Below are 27,550 nucleotides of genomic sequence, written 5' to 3' on the forward strand. Positions count from 1 at the left end.
TGCATGCGACCATGGGGAAAATGCAAACTTTAGTAGGCTAAATTCATTAGTGAAAGGGAGATTTTGAAAGTTTTGAAGTTAAAAAAATATCTTATAGGAACTCTGGTGGACACAGCCTGAAATCCAATTAGAAAATGTTTGACTGGAGTTCAAAGGTCACCTGTTATAGTTTTGATAAAGTTAGTGCTCTGGAAAGAACTGAGATATACTACTTTTCGCCACAATGATTGTCCATGTCTGGGTACCTTCACACAGTGGCACCGGTCATGAATCCTGTAAGTGACCTATTAATAACCGCAATATGAATGAAATGTGCTGCCTAGAAAATGAGGTTGCCTGGCTCTCATAAAATATCAGTTTCTTTTCATAATTTACAGGATGTGTTGTCCAAGGAGATGAAGTATTTCATGTTGGTCAGTTTGGGCTCTGCATAGACCTAATACTATGTGGAATGTTTTTAATGGTTGACTGATAAAACATTGTTTCCTGCAACTCAGCCCTTTTTTGATTACAAACATCAAGGCTACAAACGCAATTTCTTACTTGGTTTCTCTCTCAGGGTGTTACAAATATTAGAGACCTAAATAAAGCAACCAAGCAACTATATTTTCACTGTGTGCTTTTTAACATGTGAAAATTTCAGAATTAAAGATGTGGTTCTTCCTTTCAAGAGGCTGATAGTCGAGGAAGCAATAGATAAACTCTCTGTGAAAATTATATTAATCAACCAATTCCATCAGTTTTCTCATACTTAACATATGTAGGGAATCATAGTTAGAGATAAATAAGTTTTTAATCTTCCCTTGAAGCTCATGTATGTTGAGTTACTAGCAGGAAACTTGGGGTGCAAAGAGTAGAGGTGAAATGCTAGGGACATTTATAGCTCATCCAATGTTTACAAAGAAGATAGAAAGATTCTATATTTTAAAAAATAAGTTGTGTATTTTCAAAGCATCTAGGTGTTTAAATTATAGCCATTCTTTGAAATTTGCAAGGTGTTTGACGAAACATGAGTCATATAATCAAGTTTGTAAATAATCTGTGTAAAAGAATATTGCAAAATTTCTATTTGGCATCCTACATGTGCTTGGACTTGATCTCTTTTGACAAGTCCCATGTTCTCTCTGTCCAGGTGTTTCCATCCCAGGCCTAGGAGAGTTATGACAAGAATTGTTGTGGGTCTCAGTCAGAATAAGATTCCGGAGGACACCCTCCTATTGTACCTGTGCTGGATTTTTGGAGGGGACAGAAACTGAGGAGACATAAACTTCCAAAGAACACTGCAGAATGGTGACTGGAATGTTGGGAGGGAGCAGGGCACACTCACAGGCTAATTATCCTTTATTGTGGTTTATGCTTATGTTCTGCCTTCCCTTCCATACCCTGAAAAGGTAAAACCTGTTTGTCATTTTATAGGTCAAAAGAATGGTCCAATAGCAGCAGTTTCAAATGGTTCAGATGGAATACAATGCACTGCTTAAACAGGAGACAGATTGAATTTTCCCCACATCTTTGCTCCCTTCCCCTCCCCCCAGCAGTGTGACCTTGGGCAAGTCTCTTAATCTGCATGAGCCTTACTTTCCACACTTGTAAAATGGGTCAAAACATACACTTCCTCATAGGGCTGCTGAAAATATTAAATTATTAATAAATAATGCACATGTATTTGTGCCTGGTGTGTAACAAATACACTCTAAGTGGTATCTATGACGTTTCTTATATATCGTTCCCATTTCTGACTCCAGCACCATCCAAGCTTATACTAGGCACTAATTAATGTTTATTGAATAAAAAACAGCCAAGTTGAAGCCTATGGTTATGGTAAATGCCCAACAAATACATGCTACATGAGTGAGAGGTTCTTGTCTCAGATCAAATGGCCCAGGGAACCACCTGGGAGTTACTCATCTCAAGGGTTAGCTCTGGGAAATCTAGCCTGCGGGGAGCTCCACTTCAAACAGGGATTCTCAGGAAAAGCAAATCAGAAGTGAATTTGAAGGAGAGGCACAATACATTGTTTCTTATTAGGCCTGCTGTTTGATTTTCATTAGGCATCCTGCCTGATTCTTATTAGGACTGCTCTGATTTCCTTTAGGTCTTGGTCATTTAGGGTCAGTGCTTATGTGCTATATAATGATGTCATTATTTGACTTTATTACATACATGATGTAGGTAATGATTCAGGGTTTATTCCCGAAAATAATCCTAAGCACCTAATGCTGATTGGTTTAATGATACAAAAACTAATTTGGAAAGAATGGAAGGTTTCCTGGGGCACAGCTGATGATGTGAATGTGAAAAGGCTTCATTTCCCACATTTAAAGACTGGAAACAACATGCAATTACGTGCTCTTCGATGAGGTGTTTTCTTTGAAATGGTAGAACTTGGAAACTTTCCATATGAGAAAGGTGGAAAAATTTAAGTAACTGTGCCAAGATCAGTTTTCCTTTTTTATTTCCTTTATTATTGTTATATTTATTCTTGGCTATAAACATATGCCTTCTCTCTCTTTTTCCCCCCTGTTCTTTAATATGAAAACCTAATGGGGAGACTGATGAGATTGGCCAAGTCTGTGAAATTAAAATGAACTTTGTAATTTTGTTTATCAGCTTGGGGTCAATGACATAGAAATTCTGTAAGTTATAAATGTAAATATGAACATGAATTCCATGTGCTGAATTCATTCATGCAGAAGGCAGGCCCAGTCCGGCTCCCTGCCATCACCCACCTCCAACCAGTTAACAATTAGCTAGTTAAATAAGCCACCTTGGCGTTCTTTATGTTGGTTTTGTTTGGCACCCTCTGGTGCTTATCCAAGCTCTTTGAGAGAGATTTGTGCTTGAATCGGATCCTTGGGATACATTAAGAAAGGTGAGAAACTGGCCATTTCTTCCTTTTAATGCTTTTCCTTAGGATGGGATGGACTAGGAGAGCCCACGAAATGACCCCAGCCACTCACCATAGACATCATTTCAAGTACCAACTTCACCAACTTGAGTTTTTAAACTGGCCTTGATTAGGTGAGTAAATTACTCACTGTTTCTATTGTTTTGATTTTCTAAATCACCCTTGTCTTACCTCATGATGCCTGATTTCTACCATTCATTTATCTCTTGTCTCTCTTACTGGATGTTGTTTTATTCTCATCATTTTTTTGTTCTTGACTTTTTTTTCCTTATGGATATTTCCCCGTCAAGGTTATTTTTACAGCTGGAAGTGGAGATTGTAAATATGACCGTTACACATAGAACATGAGTTGTTTCTTCTGTTCACTTCCTTTCCTCCTCCGAGGTGCTATCTACATATTCTCCCTTCTGCCCTTTGCCGGGTACCAAAATGGCATGCTCCCCGAACTTTATCAGTTCCCTCCTCAGTGGTTTTTAAGCTTGGCATTTTATCTCTGCTTGTGGTTGTCAAAAAGGAGTTTTGCCCAATTTCTTTATTTGTTCTTAAATGCAATGGGGCAGAAAGCCAAAGAGCAAAGGGAGCCTAAGGGAGAGAAAGGTGAACAGGGTCAGGGGAGCCAAGCTCCATCCCTGACCTTGTTGATTTGCTGGGTGTCCTTGGGCCACCCTGACTGCTCATAGTCCTCACATGCAAAATGAGGGCCTCCACTGATGCATCCAGGGTCATTTCCAGTGCACATTAGATCATTTCCTCACCTATGAAATGGCCACACTGATATGTTTGCTTTATAGAATTTAAACTGAGGGTTAAATCAGGTCACATATGTATATGTATGTGTGTTTTACATGGTGTCTGTCATGGAGTAAGAGCTCACAAACTCAATAATAGTAAAATCCTGCAGAAGAGCTAATTGGATATATTCCTCTGTCCAGCCCCTGTTCTCAACTAAAATTATTTTCTTATATGGGAGGGATGGAGGGAGGGCAAAATGGGGCTGTGTCGGGGTGGGGGTGGGGGAAGAGTTCCCAAGAAGGTTCCTGAGAGGGTAAGTCCCTGGGTCCCTAGTATTCTTCCAGCTCAACCACCTTGAATCAGTTTCCAGCTAAGCAGCAGAGCCCTTGAATGACTCACTGCCCCTGTCCTGGGAGTACCCATCAGCCAGAACACATAAAGAAGAATCAGGGTGTCAGGCAGAATGCACAGCTCCTCGCAGACAGCAGCCAACAGCAGCTGGAATGAGGTGGGATCTGAATCATGCAGCCAAACCCTGGAACAACCCTGCTAGCTGAGCAGGAACACCAGCAACTTGGTTTGCCGTGCAATAACATAACCTTGCATTTTATAAATGTAAAGGTTTTAGACTCCATTTATCATATTTAGTTTATTTCTGTGTGAAATATATCTATTAACAGAGAACGTTGTTACAATTCCCCAGATCCAAGACCCTAACTATAGATACCCTCTTTCTTCTTGTTGCTAATGCCTAGTATCTTAGAATCACTCAAGACTATTTTGGTTCCAAGCAATAGAGGTCTAACTCAAACTGGCTTATATATCAAAAAAGAATTTATTAGCTCAAATATTTGAAAAATCAGGCTTAGCTACCTTCAGGGACTCAAAAAAGGTCAATTAGGGCTTGGTCTTTTTCTCTTCTTCTCTACTGTACCCTTTGCCCAAACTTCTCTCTTCTCTGTTGATTAAAGTCTCAGACAAGCTCTTGTCTTGTGGCTGCCTAGGTAAATTCCAGCTTCAAATCTAGCAGATATAGAGCTTTTCTTTCATAATTGTGTCTCACTGTACTGACCAGGGTCACATACTTTTTTTCGCCCAATTAGTTTGTCCATTGAGATGGAATGTATGGATTGTTCAGTCCAGTCACTGCCCCACTCCTGTGGGAACAGGCTGGTATTCCAAAAGGAAAGTGTTTGTTTTTTTTTTTTAAACCACAGCCCTTTGCAGAAGGGTGAATAAATGCTAGACAGGTAAAAATCAACAGATGCCTATTTCTTTACTGGAATTTGGAACTTAAAAAAAGAAAAAAAATGCTTTTAATTGTGCAGTTGAATATTCAGAATGAATCCTAGTTTCTAGGTTGAATGCCCTGCAGATGCCAGTGTTTAAGGTGATAATTATGAACATGGAAATATGCTTATGGTATAATGATAGTAGAAAAACATAGAATACAAATTTTATGTTCACAGTGGTCACAGTTATAGAAAGTCTGGAAGGGAAGTTTAAAATATGAAAATAGTGATTTTAATTCAAATGAGAATGTTTATGGATACTTTTCCCTTTGAAAAATATCTTTATCTATATGGTTTTCAAAAAAAGAAAAAAAGTTCAGTGAATGAATGAAAGTTGACCTCATTAAAAAAGAATGTGTATATGCAGTTTGTCTTGACAGCAGGACAACTGCCGTCAGCGTGTCAGTAGCTTCAAGAGATCCCTGTGTCCTTCATAGCAGGGTGCTTGGGTCAAATGTTCCACTTTCTTTTTTACTGAAGACTGGCCCTGCATTTCACTGATTTCACACATTACTGAGATATTACACTTTTATTCAGTCTTACTAGATATTAATGCTTCACATTTTCTAACCTTGATATCCCTCACTTTGATTTCTGTTTTGTCCCATAAGCATAGCATTAAATGATCCCGTCTCTTCTCTCTGCCCTTGCTTCAAGGTTGCACTGCTCAGTTATGAGTCCTGTGTTAGGGGCAGTCAGGGATAGGCAACTCAGGTCAGCATGGCACTCCAGCAATGCCACCAGGTTCCCGGGCTCTCTATATTTTTCCACCCTGCCATCCTAATTTAAGAGTTATACTTGAAAACCTGCTTATTATTATTATTTTTTATCATTTGTCTATTTATTTTTATTTAGGATCACTGATATTTTAAAGGAGAAAAAGAGTAAAATTTAACTGACTTTTGAGTAAGCTATTCCAATATTTAAAAATTAAATTTTTAGGACATTTTTCCTTATTTTCAAGTAAATTTTGTGATGTAATCTATGCCTTTTTATTTCTGTTCTCTCTTTGCTAGAGGGAAAGAAGAGTGTACTATTGTTATTTATGGAAGAGTTCTTAACCTTTGTGGGTCAATCTAATATTAGTAGTGTCCAATCACATTGCCATAGGTGGTGACTCCATAAATGGTGTTTGTTATAGTGATAGTGGTAGGAGTTAAATAAAATTTAGAAAAATAAGAGATCTGCTTTGCAGTTTCAGTACACACTGCCTCTATATAGTTCAATCCAAGTTAAATAGGACAGTTCACCCTGGCTTTTGGCCAGACTAAGGCAACATTTATTGGTAAGTAGCTCTTAGCAAATTGGAGGGTGCAAGGGATTCTTGTAAAAGAGAGAAGATACATGCAGTCTTGGATGCAAACCTTGAGTGGTGGATGAGAGCCTCTGATGAGATATTCCTCATTTCCTTAAAGCTATAGAGTTCTGTACAATTTCCTCACTCCAGCAACGTTATTTTAAGGATTATTTATGTGCATTTATATTGAAGGAATGACAGAGGGAGGTGAAACTTTTATAGTTCTTGAACTGCACAGATTCATTAGATCGAATTAACACCAAAGTAGTGAAGGAAATACAGTTAGTAACTGTGTGGTTCAGAGAGAAAAATTATGCTTAAATATTGAGCATTTGCAGACAGAAAGACTGAGACCTCTTCGTTGTTAGCATGTCACCCTCAAGATGGAAGTGAGCTCCCCAGCAAGAAATGAAGAAGGAAAGTGTGTCAGATAAAGAAGTAAGGGCAGGACTTAGGAAAAAAGAGGACTGCGTCTGGGACAGAGATACAACCCATGTCTGCTGGCTAGTGCTTCCCTAGTTCCCCAGGAATGAAGGGTTGGCCATTAACACCAAACCCACACTGCAGTGATGCTTGGGTTAGTTTGTAATTATATAGACACTTAAAATTAACTGTGAGGTAAGTTCTTTGTGGGTTTTTGTTCTCAATGACTTTATAAACTTTCTCTTAAATTTCTGCTTTGAAAAAAGTGTATTCTACAGATAAACTCAACCCACATTTGCAGTTAATATCCAGGTTTATGCTCAATCTACACCCTCTGTGTCTTCAAAGGACTTTTCAATTTATTGATGTATGTCAGTGATCAGAGGCTAAAGTCAAGAGTTAAAACGATTGAGTGAAACAGTATAAACAATTATTAATAACAAGTTCACAGTCTTATTTGCAAGGGTATATCAGGGCATAGACTTAGGCTCACAGAAGGAAAAGAGATGGATGATAGACATGGATGAAGAACGGAAGCAAATGGAAACGGAGAGTCTCTTTTTCTGTCACCTCTCTATCCACAAAGGCTTCTCAAGAAAAGATGTTGAAAATGGAAGAAGAGGGACCCAGAAAAAGTTATCTTCTTCCCCTTCTTCTGAACCTCTGATTTGTTTAGTAAAGAGCTTTTTCACCAATCCCTGTTTCACCCATACAACAACCCAAAAACATAGACTGAATGAAAATCATTAATTTCATAGACAGATGAAGTAACAGCCTCAAGAAAATTTAGTGATTTGCCTAAGGTTGATCTTAGATTGTAACTTGGGTCTTCCGTCTCCCAATATGTTTCTGTTTTCACTAAGGCATTTTATTCATGTGTGTTATTTGACATTGAACTACTCTTCGTTCCTTTGTGCTATTAATGTCTATTAAAAGAAAATTGGAATCTGGGCAGTGGAGCAGTATAGGATTAGAAATCAAACAATATATATCTAATTAATTCAATGAATACTTGATTAATATTTGGCAGTTGCATTTTCATTACAATATAATTAATTAGAATTTCTAGATAAACAACTTCACGCAGTTGCTGTGAGAATTAAATGTGATAATGCATGTGAAAGTGTCTACCACAGTGACTGGCAGTTAGAAGGGACTCAATTAGTTGAATATGAATCTTATCAAGATTGATTTGCAGGAGGATTTCTTTGAGGTAAAGTTTGCTCTGTGGCAGAGAACTAAAAATGGAGAAGTACCATTTAATGCCATCGTTAGTTAATAACTAATTTTTGAAAAGTGAACCTCAGGATTTCAGCTTGGGGTTTCTTGCTGCATACCTTACCATCATTTAAAAACCAGGATCTCCAAAATGCAACTTCTATTCCTCCCATATAATTGCTTTCTCTCATTCCTTTTTGCTAATGGGATCAGCTGGTCTAAAAGCCTTAACTCCTCTCCTCCTTCCTAATACCAGTCACCAACTTCTTTCAATTTTCTCTTGAAATATTCTGTTTTGGTTATTTCCTCTCCCTTTCTACTATTATTTATATACCTAGGTTTTTGTCAACTCGTAGTTGAGTACTACCTCTGAAATGTAGTAATCTCTTTGATTTTGTTTGCATTAGAGACCTTACTTCGAATAGTCTTCTTCAAATCCCACTTTTAATATGTTAAACCTGTAATTAAGAAATTTCCAGGTTTCCCCTCACTGGTGTGGCTCAGTTGGTTGGAGTGTCACCCAGTGCATCAAAAGGTCTCCAGTGGGATTTCCAGTCAAGGCACATACCCAGGTTGTGGGTTCAAATCAGGGTTGGAGTGGGTATAAGAGGCAACAAATCAATGTTTCTCTCTCAAATCAATTTAAAAAAATTAAAAAAGAAAAAAAGAATTTCCAGGCTTCCCAATACTTTATGCACCAAGTCTAACATCCTCTTGATTTTTCAATTACCTTTATAATGTAGCCTCTCCCAATTTTTCTAAAAACTTTCTCAAGTCTCACTTCATCTAGAAGTTTGAAAATCCAGGCCTACATTTAGTTTCTTTTTTCTTTTTCTTTTGTGTTTAGTGTTTACTTAACACCCTTCTATATTGTTTACAAATTGCTCCTTTTCCCCCTCCAGCTTTATTAATTCACGAATTGATATATGTATGCATTGTGAAATAATCACTACTATCAAGCTAATTAATGTTTCTGTCACCTCACATAGTTACAACTTTTTCTTTTTGTGGTGAGAACACTTAGTATACAATACAGTATTGTTAACTATAGTCACAGTAATCTCCAGAATTTACTCATCTTGCATAACTGAAAATGTGTACCTTTTGGCCAACATCTCCCCATTTCCCCCTCTCTCCAACCCCCCGCAACCACCATTCTACTCTCTTACCTGAGATCATACAGTATTTGTCTTTTTGTGTTTGGCTTATTTCACTTAGCATAATGTCCTCCAAGTTCGTCCATGGTATCACAAATGGCAGTATTTCCTTCCTTTTCAAGGCTGAATAACATTCCATTTTGTGTGTGTGTGTACCACATTTCATTTATTCATCTGTCAATGGACATTTAGGTTGTTTTCATGTCTTGGTTATTGTTAATAATGCTGCAATAAACATGAGACGCAAATACCTCTCTGTTTTCATTTCCTTCGGACATACCTAGAAGGAAGGACACACCTAGAAGTGGGATTGCTAGACCCTAATGTAGTTCTATTTTTCATTTTTTTGAGGAGCCTCTGTTTTCCATAATGGCTGTACAAGTTTGCATTGTTAACCTAAAAATCAAAGGCCAAAATGAGAGGCAACAAATGTTTATTAGAGACAGAAGAATAGCTATTCTGGAAGCACTGATTCTAGCAGGTCTTTTGGAACTACCAGGTTAGAACCACCAAATAGTCCCAACTAGGATGTAAAGACAAGGGTGTTTGTGACAAAAGGAAGGGGGCAATTACTTGACTGGAAGGAAGAAATTTCTATAGGTGCAGATAAACTAGCATAGTGATGCTAATTTTAAATAATGTCTTTAATTTTCAGTCCTGTAGTCATAACAAACCGTTGTTTGGAATACAATGCTGCTTTAGGCCCAGTCCAAAGGTTATTTTTCTTAGTTTTAACATTCCAAAGGTTTGAGGAGTAGGACCTGCAAGGCAGTTTCTATGGGATCACAGCTCTGACTCAATTTAAGTGACTTTGGTTATGTTATTTTTTTACAACATTCCCACCAACAGTTTACAAAGTTTCCTTTTTCTCCACGTTCTCATGAACACCTGTCTTTTTTTTTTTAATCCTCACCTGAGAATATTTTTTCCATTTATTTTCAGAGAGAGTAGGAGGGAGAGAGAGAGAGAAATACGATGTGAGAGAGACACCTCAATTGGTTACCCCCTGCATGCACCTGGGCCAGGGCTGGGGACTAAGCCTGCAACGGAGGTACATGCCCTTGACCAGAATTGAACCCAAAACCCTTCTCAGTACGTGGGCCGATGCTCCAACCACTGAGCCAAAACTGCTAGGGCTTTTGTTTTTTTGATAATGGTCATAAGAATTGCCTTTTTTTACTAGTTTGCTTTTCTATCTCAGCTGTAAGCATCTTTAAGATAGAGTCCTTGTGCTATACTTTTGAGTTTCTAACATGGTTTAAACCAGTCTTAAAAATATAGTAGTGGCGCACTAGATGTTTACTGGACTGAATTAAATTAGGCTTTACTAATGGAGTTTGACTTCGGGGTGTCTGTAGTAAACTTGCACAGAGCTGTCACCAGGTGGTGGCAAACGTGGAAAAGCTGCCTAAAGCCTCACTTGTTCAATTAAAATAAACTGCTTTTTACATAATTTGCATATAATTTTAAATTATGATTTTATATCGCTCCCTTAAATGTTTTTTAAACATCTCCAGGTTTTTTGTTTTTTTTTTTTAATTGAACTACATTCTGATTAACACTAATGCATTAGCAATTGTGTTATTTTTATGGCTGGGGAAGACATTATACAATCTTTTGAGAATTAGAGATATCCCAAAGGCATAATTTAAAATAAATATATTTTGGGCTTAAAGTAGGGGGGGAAAGCCAATCTTTGTTGATATTTTGAAAGGAGAGTATGCCCCAGATAGTCAAAGTTTTGTCACAAGTTATGTAGAAACCTTACCATGGTGTGATTTTTGGTGAAATTTCTGTCATTGGTTCTTTTCATGAATATTTATATAAGTCCCAATGGAAATCATTGCTCATCTGAAAGGGAGTTAACAATCCTTAATAGCCTCTTCTGATTTGATTGATGTTTTTGTCACTTTCCTTGAAGTAAATAGGTTCATTAGCATATCAAATATGCTATCTGTCCTTTTACCTCTACAGGCACTTAACTGACCACTCACTTAAGATTTAAATATCCCACCTAGGGTTTTGTTGTCAGTTCAGGGTCAATCTTTTTTTTTGGGGTGGGGGAGAGCTTTAACTATTTAGCTGGTAAGTAGTTTCAAAATGGGGGAAAAATAGTTTTCTTCATAATAAAATTTACTCCACTTAGACCACTTTTAAATTCTGCCATCAAAGTGTATACCATCTTAAAATAGTTGATTATGGAAATCAGTGTGTATTGAGCAAAAAGTAAAACAATATATATATATATTTGGGATTGTTATGGTGGAAATTGAGGTATCCTTTCCCCACTGAGTGCTGGGGATGGAGTCCTTATGATATCTCAAGAAAAAGATTTTTCTGAGACTCACATGGGAGGATGAGTGATTTTTATTTGCATGGAATTACATCCCTGGGTTTTCAAAGTCCCATTTCTCTTAATCCAGTTATAGAAGAAGTGTAGTTGGGAGTTTAGTAAAGTTAAAATCAGAGCCAGTGTCCAGAATTTTCATTCCATGTTACAGCTGGAGTCAGTTCAGTATCAGGCTAGTTATAGTCCATTAATTCATTGTGTGTGGGAATCCACAGGGCTGTGGGCCATGTGGGCAAATTCAGGGGAGCCAAGAGAGCATCCCCCTGCAACAAATGTCCCAGGGGCAGCCAAGAGGATCCAAGAGCAACCAAGAGCAATGAAGAGAGACCAAGAGAGTAAATTTCTTTGTTTAGGGGATTAAATGCCCCAAATTTCTCACCCTTGCAGTCGCCATGCCCATTCTGGCCAATGACCAGTTCCCAGGTATGAATGACAGCAAGTACCTTTGCTCCTTTCCTGTTATTAATAACTAGGTTAATTACAATGGTATCAGGATGATTGGGAAGTAGTTAAAATGTTCCAGGAAGAGTCTTGCATCAAAGAGATGAAAATAATTTTTGAAACTGAAGGATAGCATATGGAAATCAATAAGCATGAGTAAAGGACCTATTCATTACTGATCTTCCAGGGCGTAAATGAATCCCAGAGAGACATGTGTGGAGTTTTGTTTACTTTTTTAAGCCATTAGAATTCATAGTTAATTAAAGGGGGTGGAGTAACCTGGAAGAAATCATTCTTGAGACAGCCCAGTTTCTCCGAGGCACTTGGGTACCATCAGATGTGTTCAGGGCCAATAAGAAATCAGAAGTGTCCTATACCATCAATTTAATATGCAATCATCTCTCAGTATCCTTGGGTTCCAGGATCACCAGGTATGTAAAATTTGAAAATATTCAAGTCCCTTAGTAGGCCTTACATATTTTTGCTCTGTGGCTGGTTGAATCCTTGGATGTAGAATTGTGGATATAGAAGGCTGACTGTATTTCATTTTATTCCCCCACAAATTCCTTTTTTATCAGATTTTATGGAGAACCTGAGTATATTTGCTATCCTCACATATTTATGATTCTTGTCCTTAATACAGTGATCAGGATGGGGCTATGAATATGTGGTAGGCAGTTAGACAGACATGAGCAGAGCAAGGAAGATGGGTCAGGAACAAAAGGTCACCATGGTGGAAAGCCCCAGGTGTCAAACACCTTGCCCCAGGGTGATCTTTCCTCCCCTAGCATATCATTGGTCATGTGGTTTAGACCCCCTGACCTATCCTCCTTAGAGATAACATGTAGGCCTCAGTTGTATTTCAATTTCCAGGCCCAGAAAAGCAGCAAAACCAAACTAGCGATGCCAAGGCTGACCTCAGGACCAGCTGCATTGAATAACTACTCCCTGCCCTGGCGCCAACCAATCAATCAGTGGAGACCCTGGCCCTGAAAAAACACACCTGGAAAGCCGCTGACTATTCTATCAAGATCTTCCCCTGGGATCTCTCCTAAAATTTCCACCCTTAAAATCCTTATCCGTAAAACTCTCAACAAAAAAAAAAGAAAAGAAGTAAAACCCTTAGGACAGAAAATCAATCGTGCTTGCCCACACTCGGAGGCCTTTCCCTTCCCTCTCCTTCTTCCCCTACTGCTCTGGCATTACCATTACCTTTCTCACTCCCAAGCTCCAAGGACTCTTCTTTTGCCTCCTTAACTTGTTTCCTAAACCCATTTTTTTTCCCTACCACTCATTTCTTCCACCTCTGTGATTTTCTAAATAAATGTTCTTCTACAGCTTGAGTCTTGGCTCTGAATTCTTTCCTAGTCAGAACTCTAGTACTGAGGTTGCTAAATCAAGGTCTGATCTGACACCACAGGTCCAACACCTGATGCTGTTTCCACCACTGCCAGCAGATGAGTCTGAAGGGAGATCAGGGGGAGAGCAGATGGGCCCAATACAGCATTGGTAGGATAGATAGACTTTTGATGGGTCTAACGCTTTTCATAGTGGAGAAACAAGGCTAAGTTCATGTATTTGAATAATTGTTTTTTAAAAAATGCTCCTTAATGACACAAAACTCTTAAAATGTCTCAAAGCAATTGATTTGAGTAATTTTTTAATTATAGAGAAGTATAATGGTCTGTAGAACAAGTAATTGTGCTTCAAGTTGGAAGCCTTTGATTTCCAGTTTTGATGCTTTCATGTTGACACTCTCTGAGTTTGTATCCATTTTTAGAGAATAAAGAAAAAAAAGCTTTGAGAATCAGTGTGATAATGTAGTATGTGAAAAAACTTTATAAGTGATAAATTATCAGTCAAGTAAAGACTACTGTTGAAATACATTTCTAGACCCAATATTCAGCCTTTCCTGCCTAGAGTGCCATGTCAGCAACTGAACTTTGGTAACTTTTATGTCCCTGTGACTGCTCTGCTTGACCAGAAACAATCTGTCCAGCCAGCCAATTCCCAAGCCCCAAGCCAGCTCTGGGCTATATACTTATTATCTTGTTTCTTCTCATTCAAACAAAGTTGACTGTGTGGCTCCAGTCAACCAAATATTTTCTATTTTTCTTCTTTGTGTTCTTGAATCTTTATCCTAAAAAAGATTCCTGCCTTCAACCCCATTTTACCTTCTCTGAATGGAGGCTATTCACTTCATGGAGTGTTAAAGTTTGTTAGTGTCACTTAAATTGTTTTCTTTAATCATTTTAACATTACTATTTTAAAAAAATTCTTTATTTTGAAATAATAAATAATTTAAGATTTACAGAAAATTAGCATAAATAGTACAAAAAATTCCCATATACCTTTCACCCTGATTCCCAAATATTAACATTTTACTACATTTGCTTAATCATGCTCTCTCTTCTCTGTCTCTGTCTCTTTCTGTGTCTCTTTGTCTCCCTTTCTATGGAGGTTTTCTCAACCATTTAAGAATAAATTGTAGGCATAATGCTTCTTTCCCCCTAAATACTTAAGTGTGTATTTCCTAAAAATAAGAACATTATCTTACATAGTCACACAATAAGGAAATTAACAGTCAATATGGTAATGCAGTAAGCAGTTAGACAGACACGCACAAAGTAGGAACCATGAGCCAGGTAAGCCCTGGATGCCTAGCAACGGACAATTGTATGGCGGGACCTTGCCCCCAGGGTGATCTTTCCTTTCCTAGAATGTCACTGGTTATCCTGTTGGGACCTTCCCCTGACCTTTCCTCTACTAGCTTGTTGCTCGTCATATGGTAGATCCCTTTAGAGGAGGAACAAGGGGGCCAGAGGGTAGCCTCATACAATTCCCATATAAGTCCTTGCAGGGCCACTCCCTTAAGCATTAATCCCTAGCGAGAACATCTAGGCCTCAGTTGTGTTTCAGCTCCAGGCCCAGAAAAGTAGCAAGGCTAGGTGGTACAACGCCATAGCTAACATCAGGACCAGCTTCAATGACTAATGACCCCCTTCCCTGAGGATGACCAATCAGTGGTGACCAAGGCCCTGAAAGGAAAGCTGATGAATATTGCATTGAGGTTCTCCCCTGAGACCTTTAGATAAAAACCCACATGACAAAGGACTTGGGATGTGTGTGTCTGTGTGTGTTTGTGTGAATGTGTGTGTGTCTGTCTCTGGAGCACGCCTGCACCTTTCCCCCTCTCTTTCCCCAGTCATATATATTCTTACTTTCTTTTCCCTAAGCTCCAAGGCCCTACTTTTGCCTCTAACTTGTTTCCAGAGCCCACGAAGTCCAGCTGACTCACTTCTTCTACAGCTCACTTCTTCTACCTCTGGGACTTCCTAAATAAACTTTTGCTTGTATTTTGAGTCTTGCCTCTGAATTTTTTCTTAGCCAGAACTCAATTACCAAGGTTGCTGAATTGAGGTCCAAGCTCCTAACATTCTGATGCTGTTTTGCTGCTATCAGTACTATTATCTGACTTACAGAGTTTATTCAAATTTTACCTTATTCTAATTTCACCAAGTGCTTTCTAATGTTGAGATTTACTAACAAATAGCTAACAATTTTAGAAAATGTGCACTGGAACACATCTGATTCCTAAGAGTCATAGAAGATGGGAAAAAAAGTAAAAAAGAAAAAATGAGGTAGCTTTACTCTCTGAGTAAAAGCCCACTTTTTTATTTTATTTTATTTTATTTTATTTTATTTTATTTATTTTATTTTATTTTTTTAAGGCAGTTCCTTTTTTTTTTTTTTAATATCTTTATTGATTTCAGAGGAAGGGAGAGAGAGAGACATCAATGTGAGAGAGAATCATAGATTGGTTGCCTCCCTCACATGTCTGAGCAGGGATTGAACCTGCAACCCAGGTATGTGACCTGACTGGAAATTGAACCAGCAACATTTTGGTGTATGGTAGGATGCTCCAACCAACTGAGCCACTTGGCCAGGGCTTGAATGTAAATTTTGAATAAAATATCAGAGTTTCCTTTTATATTTGAAACTAAGATAATAATTTTTTTCTAATTAAATTTCCTTAGTCCATGTGTTAACTTAGGTAGACTATAATAGAAAAGGAGAAATGTGAAAAATAATTTTGAAAATATATGCATTTTTAGTAGGTGATACATACTTTGGAAAATAAAATATCCCAATTTAATAAATTTTTACAAAGAACAAGCAAGAAACATATGATGCTAAAATGAACGTTGAATTTAAAAAACAAACAAAAACAGACTCAACTAATTTTACTAATGTTGATGTGGATTATCTTAGACTCATTATGTAGTAGATAAGTGATGTATGAAAATGAATGTCTTTTCTTTATCAAAATGGAAGACTTATGATTATCTTTCAAGTAAGAAGTATATTTCTGCCTTGCCAAATGTCTATGGGGCAATGGTATGCAGAAATCATACATACATGGTCAGTATGACAAATAAATAAAAAGGAAATATGCAGATATAATTTAAGTGTAGAACACTGTGTTAGATTTTAGATACCTTGGAACCAGTAATTTGAAGAAAAATTGGAGCTAGGCCAGAGAAAACAATTGTAATGATTAAGAGAAGGGAGGGATTAATTTATAAGAAAAAATTTAAATAGGCAAATATATAGCTAGGCAAGTAATGATTACAGGGTATATTATAAGATTATCCAAATATTTGAAAATTAAAATAGTGGGAGTAGAATTATTTAAAATTATATAAAAGAGTAAGTTACCAGGAGTAATTAAGGTAGAAGAACTCTTTGACATTGAAAATCGTTAGTTTTTAGAAAACCCTTCTAATAGGAAGTAAAAAGTACTTATTCTCTCTGAAGATTTGAAACTACACAGGAAATGATTCTTGATGGTGAACTGTTGTTTCCTGGCAAGTGAAAAAACTGATCAAGTAATTTGACTCTCTATCTTTTTCCATGAACAAAAAAGTCAAAGATATTAAATCTAAGATTTGTTAATATAGTGTCTACCAGTTACTCAAGAGCTCATGTTAATTGCTAGTGACCCAATAATATTTTAAGATTGTAGTAATGTAATTAAACTCTGTATTATATACTCACTGCAGCAATTTATTATCATTTATTGAGGGGGGTAATAATTGTCTTAAGGTTTTATATTTTTATTCCAAATAGCACCTAAGAGGTGTTAGCATCTCATTATGACCTCAACATATACTTTATTAAGTTGAAAGCTTTACTTTGCATGCAGGGTGTTTATATTTGAATTGATTTCATAAAATATTTGTAGTGCTTACTTCTCTCACTTCTGATTTGGAAGATTTGTTGACATGTATAAAAAGATTTTTAGCTACTCCATGCTCCACCAATTGGTTGCCATATAAAAAGGACTATCTCAGCCATTCCATCTTTTCAATTCCTATTTCTGCTTAGTTTAGAACTTTTTCATTTCCCATGAGACTAATACATGAGCTAATACGCTCTGTCTAATAACTTCACTCTTTTCTGTGTTCTCTTTGTCTTCTCTACCTTGCTGCCAGAGTCTAACCCAAATCTGATACTGTCTTTGGTTGGCTCAGTGAATCACAATTACCTACCGGATAAAGTTGAAACCTATTCATTCAAGTCCTTTCAGGATCTATCCCCACCTTAATTTTCAACTCCATCTCCAGGGGCTTCCTGTGCATTGGGTCCCAGAGACTACACAGCCTTTCCACACTCCCCTCTGCTCACGCTGTTCTTTTCGCCTAAACCCTTCTCTCATTCTCCATGGTTCCACATAAATACCGTTTTCTCTTTGTAGCTTCTCTTGAAGCATTATAGGAGATTAATTATTCAAAGTTTTGCATTTTTTGTGGCATTTCTGTCACCTATATGGCTCAAGTTAGTTATGTGCCTCTTTTTCCTACAACAATACATTTCTTTGAGGACAAAATCTGGATCTTATCAACCACCAGCTCTCTTGAACACATGGCTTTGTAAATAGTAGGTTCTCAATAAATTTTTATGAAATGAATGAAATGGTAGAATGTTCACCATCTTCATGTGGAAGAAATCCCAGAAATTAAGAATACAGCAAAACAAATGTGTTTTTCAGCTGTATTGGATTTTTCTGAACTCTCTAATAGGGCAAGGTATAACACACAATTTTACTTTTTCAGATTTCCTTAGGTACTTTCCAAATTTGACTTAATTCAAACAACACAAAGATGTAACGTTTTATTACACATTTCACCCTCTACTCTTTAGCACTTTTCTTTTCAGCCATTATCATCACCAGACATATCACATGTTTTAATTAATTACTAATTATTTTCTATCTTCTCACTCTGGAGTGTGAGCACCATGAAAGTATTGCTTTATTTTTTTCTGTCGCTTTATACCCATTGCCTTCAACAATGCTTGACACATAGCAAGTGCTCAACAACAAAATATTTGTTGGATAAATAAGTGAACTTATATTGTGTCTTTTGTGTTATTAAAAGAACTACATTTTTGTCAGTGTCAATTTTGACACAATTAAATCTGGCATTTTATAAAATAAAAAACATGTATTAATAACTCAAGTCCTTCAGAAAACTCAACTTGAGTTAAGGAATTTTTATTTTATTTTATTTAAGAAGCGGTTGACTATCCATGAATGTTGATAGTAGTTATTAATAATGGCAGTCTTGTAACGCAGAAAATTTAATATTTATCTGTAAGGCCTTCTACTTGTTATAGAAAATGGTATAAACATAAAATACAACCTAGCTCCCCAAATAGTTCTTTGAATTTGGGAATAATGATGAACCTGATTTGAATAATTTTTGGCACACTGTTGAATAATATTTGTTTTCTATCTTTGTTCTTTTTATAGATTGTTATTGAGGAAGCTATTTCAGTTTTGAACTGGAATATCCTGCCAACCTCTGGTAGAATTTCTAAAAGACCTTATACATTTTAAGAGCAGAGCATGTGTAACTTAAGGAGGAAAAGTAAAATGCATACCTGCTCTAAATTGTGTAAGCCAATGATGGAGTCTTTGATCTTAGATTGGCTTGCTGAATATAGTGCAACTTGTACCATATACAGTGTTTACCACCCACTAGTGTACATAAGGATTTTATTAAAGGGCTCTGACAGTGAACATATTCTATTAGCTCTTTAAAAAAAAATTAGGTCAACACTTTTTCTGTCTTCTCTTTCTCTTATTAAGACCCGAAAGTCAAAGTATATGACCTTACTAATTAATTTTGCTTTGCATTTGTAATGAAATAAAGCAGAAACGAGATAGAAATCTTAGTTAATATAAGAGTGAGTAGTAACATAATTTTTGAGTTTTTAAATATTTTCCAAGACTTAAGGGTGTTATTGTTTGTTCTTTTCTTAATCAGGAGAAAGAAAATACTTAATTTCCTTAAAATGCTTTTTAAAATATATCTTTATTGATTTCAGAGAGAGGAAAGAAGAGGGAGAGAGAGAGAGATGGAAACATCAATGATGAGAGTCATTGATCAGCCACCTCCTACCCGCCCCCGACTGGGGATCGAGCCCGCAACCCCGGGCATGTGCCCTGACCGGGAATTGAACCCCCATCGCCTGGATACTAGGTCAACGCTCAACCACTGAGCCACGCTCGGCTGGGCAATACTTAATTTCCTTTAAAGACATCACTTGATTTCTTGCTATATTACTACCACCTGTGTGTGTGTATTTTCTTTAGTTTTCTTTACCATTTGTTAATAACTTGGGGATTCTATATACTAAAGTTGCTCCAAGTAAAAAACAGTATTTTCTTTAGGGCTAAAATCAGGGGTACTAAATGCCTAATTGAGGAGGAGAGTGTTTATTTCTTTAAAATAATAAAACATTGTTTTTTTGTTTTTTTACCATTTCAGAGATTTATTCAATTAGAAATTATCAAATTCACAATGCACACTTCTCAGGTAATACTAGATTATAACATGATTCTAAAGGTGTTAATTTATTGATAAAGTAATGCCAAAAGTTAAGATAAATATGAGACATCATCAAGGCTAGATTGGAAAGGATTTTGAATTTTACAGAAGCATTTAAGTTCTACATCTAGCTTTGCTACAGGGTTTTCTATGATCTTGGCAAGTCACTAGCTCCATTTGTCTTAGTGTTTCCATCTGTAAAATTGTGGTCATTATACTTGACACTTCCTTTCTTAAAAGGGGATGTTATGAGGATGAATAAGGTAATGTGTTGTGGTAAAATGCTTTGAGCTCCTTAGAAGAAAGGTGCTACATAAATACAGAGTATTATCTCACATGAAAAATAGCTACAATACTTTAAGTATAGCTGCTAAGAGGCACAATGAACTCCTAATCTATTTTTTCTCAACATGGAAAATTCCTTACATTAAAAGAAATGATGTTCGTATATTGATTGGCAAATACATCATCACCTCTCTCTATTATTGTGTCACTAATACACTTTTAAAACTTAACTAGTTATCAAACACACTATCAATTCTTCCTTTTCCTTACTGGAAACTTTGGAGACATCTTTAGTTGCATTCTCTCTTTTGGCCCCAAAATTCTTACAGCTCTTTCTTGGTAATGTTTGTTAGCTCTTTTTGTTTCTTTCATATATGTATGCATACCCCCAGAAAGTTATAGTGGTTAAGAAATCAGATGCAGGAGCCACAGTGTTTGGGTTCAAATCCTAGCTTCTTTTTTAATATGCAAATTTTGACATATTATTTAACCACCCTGGGCCTCAATTTCCTTACCTGTAAAATGGGTACAATAATGATACCTATCTAAACAGGTTGTAGAGGGAAATAAGTTAATACATGTACAATCCCTTATAAGTGTGTCTGACACAGAGTAAGCTCTCAGTAAACTTTAGCTATTTTTCTTATACAGACAACTGCAATAATCTTGTATCTATTCATTATTGATCAGATTCACCAGGGAAGTTGCATCTTCTAATAGTCTGCCTTTACAACACAATGTAACTTTATTTAAAAGTTATTCCTTTTCCCCCAAGTTATCCTCAAGCTCCCAAATAATCATCTTCTGGTTCTTAATCATGAGCTTGAATTGAAACCTCTAACATTCCTATGAGCCACTGGCGTCCATCCAAACTATCTAACCTCACTGTCAATAGCACACACGTGGGAGTGCTGCTTCCATCAGGTAAACATTTCTGTCATTTTCACCAGTGTATCATCGGCTTCCACTCTTAACTTCTCCATTTCTCTTTAAAAATATATGCCTATCTTTTCCCAGTTTCAAATTTCTGTTTCTCTATGGAGCCCTTTCCAACAATTTCTTCACTCTGATCTGCCTAATCACTTCAAGGATAATAACACATCAGCACATTGTGTAGATCACTAATGTATAACTGGATTTGATTATGTAGTTGGCGTGTTTATATTTTTATGTACAATATGACTTAATGTTGCTTTTCAAATCAGGGTGAAGTATTATCCATACCAAAGAGGGGAGCCTGGAGACCTTTTCTCCCCTGTCATGGGTACTGTAAATTAGGATGAAATGGATATTGTATGCACAGAGTTCTCTGACAAGCTTCTGGAATTATCCTTTGTTGATTTAGCAGTTCCATAGCATACGGTGCCTCTGACTTCCTGTTTAGTCTCTTAGGTCCCCAAATTTTAAATGAACTGCTTACTACTGCAACTTTCGAGCTGAGCGGATATCATATGTAAATACATTGTTTTAGGGAGCCTTAGAGAAAAGTTCTGTGCAAACAGCAATAACTACTCACAGAATTATAGAGGCTCAGGGATAGAAAGGTCCTAAAATATCATCTATTTTTCAAGACTAGGAAGTCGCAGTAGTTACCATTTCTATTAACTTTATAAGGAATAATTCTAGAGAATGATCTGATATTTCAATGTCTCCACAAAACACTTATTTTAAATATCCCTCATTTCTGTTTTAAATATATTGCATCATGTAATTCTAGCAAAGCTTAGAGTCAGTAAAATTTCTGACTCGTGAGTGAGAGTGGGGCGTGTGATGCCTATTGCTGAATTTGAAGTTAATGCTATTTTCTGTCTTTCCTGTCTCGACTCTCCCCCTCAATACTTTAATAAAATCTATTTTATTTATTAATGCTTTCCCTCTCGCCCTCTCCCCTCTCTTTAGAATGGGACCATAGGGAAGAGAGGTTCACATCTGTGAGAACTGTGCAGAAAAGAAACAGGTATCTGAGAGGCAGAATTGAAATGAAGTCTGAAAATTTACTTCCTCAGAATACACAGAAATCTTTAAGAGGGTTTCAGACTTCCATAGGGCTAGGTTTTACCTAGATCTCAAGGAACAAGTTGATCCCACCTTATATCTGGGTTATACCTATAACATATAAATAAATAATAATAATTTTCATTGTGTATATTTAAAAGTATTATTTAGAGCTACAGACGATCTTCAATAGAACAACATGGAATTTTGTTAATACACTTGGTCCCTCTCCAGATTTACCAAAAGAATCCCTGGGGTCAAGTGCAGAGATTTTTAAGCCCATTAAAGTTTAAGAACCGCTGCCGTCAAAGCATATCTCCTATTTTGTGTATATTTCCCCTTTAGACTATAGGTATCTTGAGAGCTATAATATTTTATATTTTTCAAAATTTATGGGATTTCTATTTAATTTGTAAGTCCCTTGGCAACCATCCCATCACAAACGCTCAATAAATACTGTTAAAATGAAATAGAATTACAACAAATGTATTTGCCATTTTATACACTTCCAGAAATCCCACAAGATGTCAGGAAGAATGTAACTGTACAAAAATGCCTGCTCTCTTTTGCTCTCCTCTCTTGAGATTGCAAAGTCATTATAGTCTAAGGTGAATATAGCATCCTTCCGAGCCTCCAAGTTTTAACCAATTGTAAGTTTTCTGATCATATTGAATGACCTTTGCCCCAGGCATGGAGGTAAAATTGTGAGAAGACTGCGACTTCACAGACCTTTCATGTCCAATCATCTTTAGTTGCTGGTGGCTCCCTACACTTCAGACCCGTTGTCCACCTGAGAACAGTCTCTACTTGATGTAGACACGCATCTCAAACTCAACCTTCCTATGTGCTTAGATCAAAGTCCTTGGAGTCACCTACGGCCCCTTGCTCTCTTTTGGATTACATCTTCTCTTTGCTGCCTTCACAATATGTGTGCAGAATTCAGCACTTTTTAATTCCTTCGCTTAATCTCTGGTCCAAGTCACCCTCATTTTATGTCTAGATATTTGTATTAGTCTCCTCACTAGTCTTTCCACTTCTGTCTTTGCTTCCTTTAGTCTATTCTCAAGATTTACCAGGTTATGCCATTATATGGCTCAAAACTCTCCAGTGTTTCCCATTTCACCCAGAGTAAAAGCCAGTCATTACAACAAAAGCCAGTTTTACTTCAGCAATGTAATCAGTTTTATTTCAGCAACATTGTATAATTGTATTAGAAGAAAGCAAATGCTGAATTTAAACAGCTGACATCTGTTAACCCTGTTTAAATTAGCTCTTAACTATGTGCATTTGAAAAAAGGATTACTTCCTATATATGAGCTATCACTGCACTCTATTTGTTAATATATATTTATCAAGCACAATTTTTATTTATTAGTATTTATCAATCATGTGCTTAGTACTAGGCTAAGCACTGTGAATGCTCAAGACATGGTTTATTGCAGATTTATGGAAAACTTGGGTAGAGCTGTGAGAGCCAATCATTATAATTGCAGAAATATCTTTATTTCCTTTAGCATATTTACTGGCAGGTTGCAATCTTTGGTGATTTTTCTTTAGAAAGAAAAAAAGTTTCATTACTCTTTTAGTATTGCTTTAAATATTTCTTCTTTTCATAACTTAGTGCCTTTCTAACTTATTACAATTCCAATGGCAGACCTTATGTAGAGAAGATTAGGACATTGTCTTCACAATTTTTATATCACATTGTGACTATACCTGCACCCCCAAAACCCAAGCACAAGGAAGAATCTGAATCCTGAAATTAAAGGAAAACATACCAATTTCAACGTATTGGGTGTTTGAAATCAAATAGAAAAGGCAATTTTTACTTATCTAAAAAAATTAACTGCTCTGTGTGTTGAGACTGTTATAAAGATAAAACCAAAATTTCTGTCTTATAAAGTTCATAGTCTCCTTGGAAATGGATATTGATTATATATTTGGCATACTTCTGTATTTTAATATGCAATAATATGAAATAATATTGAGTGACTAATAACCAAAATACTATCTCTAACAAATCTTTGAAAATCTTTGCCACCTTTTATTTACTGATGGGAAAATTCTCGATTTTCTAAATTAGACAATTCTTAAAAAAGAGCAAACTCAGAGCTACCTCCTTTTAAAAAAAATATAAAACTCTCTCTGGGGCCTGATAGCCTGTAAAACATGTTTCACTACCTTATGCCTTTCATTGACTAGAAGAACTGTAGCCAGCCAGCCAGCCTCTATTGTATTAGTGCCACAGCTGTGCCGTAATATTTTTTAGTATGTTATTTTCTTTTCAAAGAAAAAATTGGAAAGTGGTACTTAGACTAAAATATAATCCTATCAATTTTACATAAAATATTGATAAGAAATAAAAATTTAGCATCTCTGGTGTAAATTCACTAGACTGTACAAAATACAAATATATAGATTAGGAAAGTTAACATAATCCTTTTATGAGAACTAAAATCAATTACATGTCAGCTTTGTAGTATTATAAATGTATTTAGTCAGCATAGAATTTTTCCAGCAGTGTTTCCTGCAGATTGAAATTGACTAACCAGATGTTAAATATTAAATAGAACTAATCAAAGCACGGTTCAAGAGATTTTAAAAACAATGATCAAAGGGAGCTATTTATTACCTGATTCATGTTACTGCTGAGATATTGGCTCTGTGATATTATATTTAAACTTAGTTTTTTTCAAGATTCCATTTTCTACCTTTACATAAACAATAATTAATGTTAATAAATTAACTCATAAATGATGTAATTGGATCATTGTGCATAATCATGTTTCAAAACTTGACCAAAAGATTTCAAACTCAATTCACAGGAAGAAAACTTTAGTGGAATATTTAGTACACAAATAGCTTTTACTAATAATATAAGTACAGGTATTAAAAAATACTAAGATTCATTTGGTCCATTTCCACATACACACACGCGTGCGCGCGCGCGCGCGCGCACACACACACACACACACACACACACACACACACAAAGAAGACAATACTAGAATCACTTCTAATGGATGTTGGAACAATCATTTGGTCATGTCTTTTACTTTAGAAAAAGTAATTATTCAATTAAAAATAAATAAATTCTTTTGAAAGAAAATTTTCAGGAAAAGTCACTCCATAACCTTGTATAAGCTCATCTTATTATTTTACCATAGTGCCAACATTTTTGCTTATATTCAACAAGAATCTTTCATCAGATCTTATTTGAAATCCATTTCCCTTGATTTATATTTGGGAAAGCAGAGTTGGTTGACTTTTCAGTGTCTGATGTTATTCATTTTACTATTATTGCAATCTTTTATATAAATAATTTATATAATTTAAGAAATATGTTTCAAAATATAGATTCCAATAAACAGTGGAATTCACAACTATTCACGCACCAGTAAGTGCTTCTTTACCAATATACAAAATATTTTTTATTTGTAGTTCATGTTGGAGAAAAACAGGGAAATGAGGTCAAACTAGTAGAACTATTCAAAATGTTTTACCTGTCCTGGCTGGTGTGGCTCAGTTGGTTGGAGTGTCATCCTATGCGGGAGGCAACTGACTGATGTTTCTCTCTCTCCCTCTCCCTTCCTCTCTTTCTAAAATCAACAATAAAAAAAAATATTCCCCCTTGAGGATTTAAAAAAATGTTTTGCCTTATTCTTAAATATATTTGCTTCTACTAAGTTGTTTTTGAATGAATTTTCAGGCAGTCTCTGCTTGTTTTAAATTAATTGTATTTTTTTCGTAATCACTCTTAAGCAATCATTATTACAAATTTTCAAAGAAATAAAGTCTTCTCTGGCCACTTTGGCTCAGTGGTTAGAGGGTTGGACCTGGACTGAAGGGTCGTGGGTTCCATCCCTGGCCCAGGTCAGGGTATGCACAAGAGGCAACCAATTGATATGTCTCTCTCACATTGATGTTTCTCTCTCTCTTTCTCTCTCTCTCTCCACCTTCCACTTTCTCTAAAACCAACAGAAAAAAATATCCTCAGGTGTGGATTAAAGAAGAAAAGAAAGTCCGTTTTAATGTAGGTTGTATGTCTCTTCTACAGAAATGAAGATTTACTGTATGAATCTTAGATTCTGTGCCTTGAACATGTCAGGTTCTGTTACAGTTTTAGCAGCAAATCAAGAAAAACGTATTAATTGGAGAGAAGTATATTCATATACCTCAACCATGCATATCTCTTTTAAAATTTCATTCATACACAGTTTTAAATGGCCCCTTTCAGCTAATTCAGGACAATCCTTTCCAAAAATTCTCCTGCTCTAGTCCTATCCCACTCTTACAGGTCCCTTGAATTTTTTCTCTCACTCATTTGGGATTTTTGATTATACATCATTTTTTGTTCTCTGGTTGTTTGATTTATCTTTTCTTCCAAACCAGTATAAACATCACTGAGCAAAAAATTTTCCAAGGCCTTTACTTCATGATGAAACACTCCTTTGTATACATAAGTACGCGCATGTGCACATCTTTATGGGACCCTGGTATACCTGAGCTTTTTTCATGCTACTTGGGATTCTAGTCCCATCAACTCCTGGCAATCACCAGACCATGTTATGGCTTCTTGGAAAGCCTTGACTTTGTTCATGCTGTTCTTCTCTTAGAATGCCCTTCTCTTGCTCTTTTTTTGCCTGGTTAACACACTGTCATCTTTTAAAGGGTATCAGCTTCCCTTGGAAGTCACCCCTGATTCCCCAGTCTGAGTGAGACCCCTTTGCTGGGTGGTCCCAGGTCGCTCCTCACACTGCACTGCTCCCACTCTTGTGTTTTCTGTATCTGTAGTCCAGTGCCTTTGTAGCAAATGAGAATTCAACACTTTTTGGTTTACCTTGAACGAGTTCCTTAACCTCTTTTTTATGTCATTTTCCTCATCTATAAAATAGGGATGATAAAAGGTCTTTTTGTGAGGATCAAATGAGATAATAGTCTGCTTGACTCAGTGTCTGGCTTGTGATAAGAATTGCGTAACCGTTAGCTATTCATGGTTCTTGCATGAATTAAATGATCTAAACTCCTCATGAACCTCATTTGTTTTCATTTTGCACCACCGCTTGGTGTAGGATTTCATAGTTCAATGCCTGCTGTGAGGAGAACTTATTTCTACTTGTATTAAATGGACTTTTTCAAGTTTTGAACTCCTTCATTTTAGCATCCTAATAATTTAAAAATAAATTTGGATCATAATTCCACTCATTATATATGTCTAAAATATTTCAATTTTTATCAGCATTTTATAATGCATTTTCCTCCTCCTTCATAATGTTCAATACATTTTTGATGTTTTTTTAAATCCACTAGTTAACCAATCCATCTTTATTTATTGATCACAATATTGTGGTAAATACACAAATTTAAGAGAGATACAGTCTTTGGAGAGTGATAATACCAACATATGTACAAAATCAACAAATAAGAAATATTTTCCTATGTGTTAATTGTGTGTTTACTATAGTGTTTTAAATAAGAGGGATGAGATGTATAAACAAAAATAAATAATTATATATTCAATATGGTTATTGAAGGAAGTGATATGTTAGCTGGCTGT

The 27,550-nt window shown here is 36.2% G+C and overlaps 1 long non-coding RNA gene across 1 annotated transcript in view; it reads left to right on the forward strand.

The window, feature by feature from the left end:
• Window positions 1-2,846: 2,846 nt before the first annotated feature.
• Window positions 2,847-27,550, forward strand: part of LOC107539879 (uncharacterized) — a 64,130-nt gene continuing 39,426 nt past the window's right edge. Inside the window, exon 1 of the long non-coding RNA XR_001603452.2 lies at window positions 2,847-3,021. This is a non-coding gene — a long non-coding RNA (uncharacterized LOC107539879). The remainder of the gene's footprint in view (window positions 3,022-27,550) is intronic.

This window comes from Miniopterus natalensis, chromosome 2 (genome assembly GCF_054644295.1).
Source record: "Miniopterus natalensis isolate mMinNat1 chromosome 2, mMinNat1.hap1, whole genome shotgun sequence".
Classification (NCBI taxonomy): Eukaryota; Metazoa; Chordata; class Mammalia; order Chiroptera; family Miniopteridae; genus Miniopterus; species Miniopterus natalensis.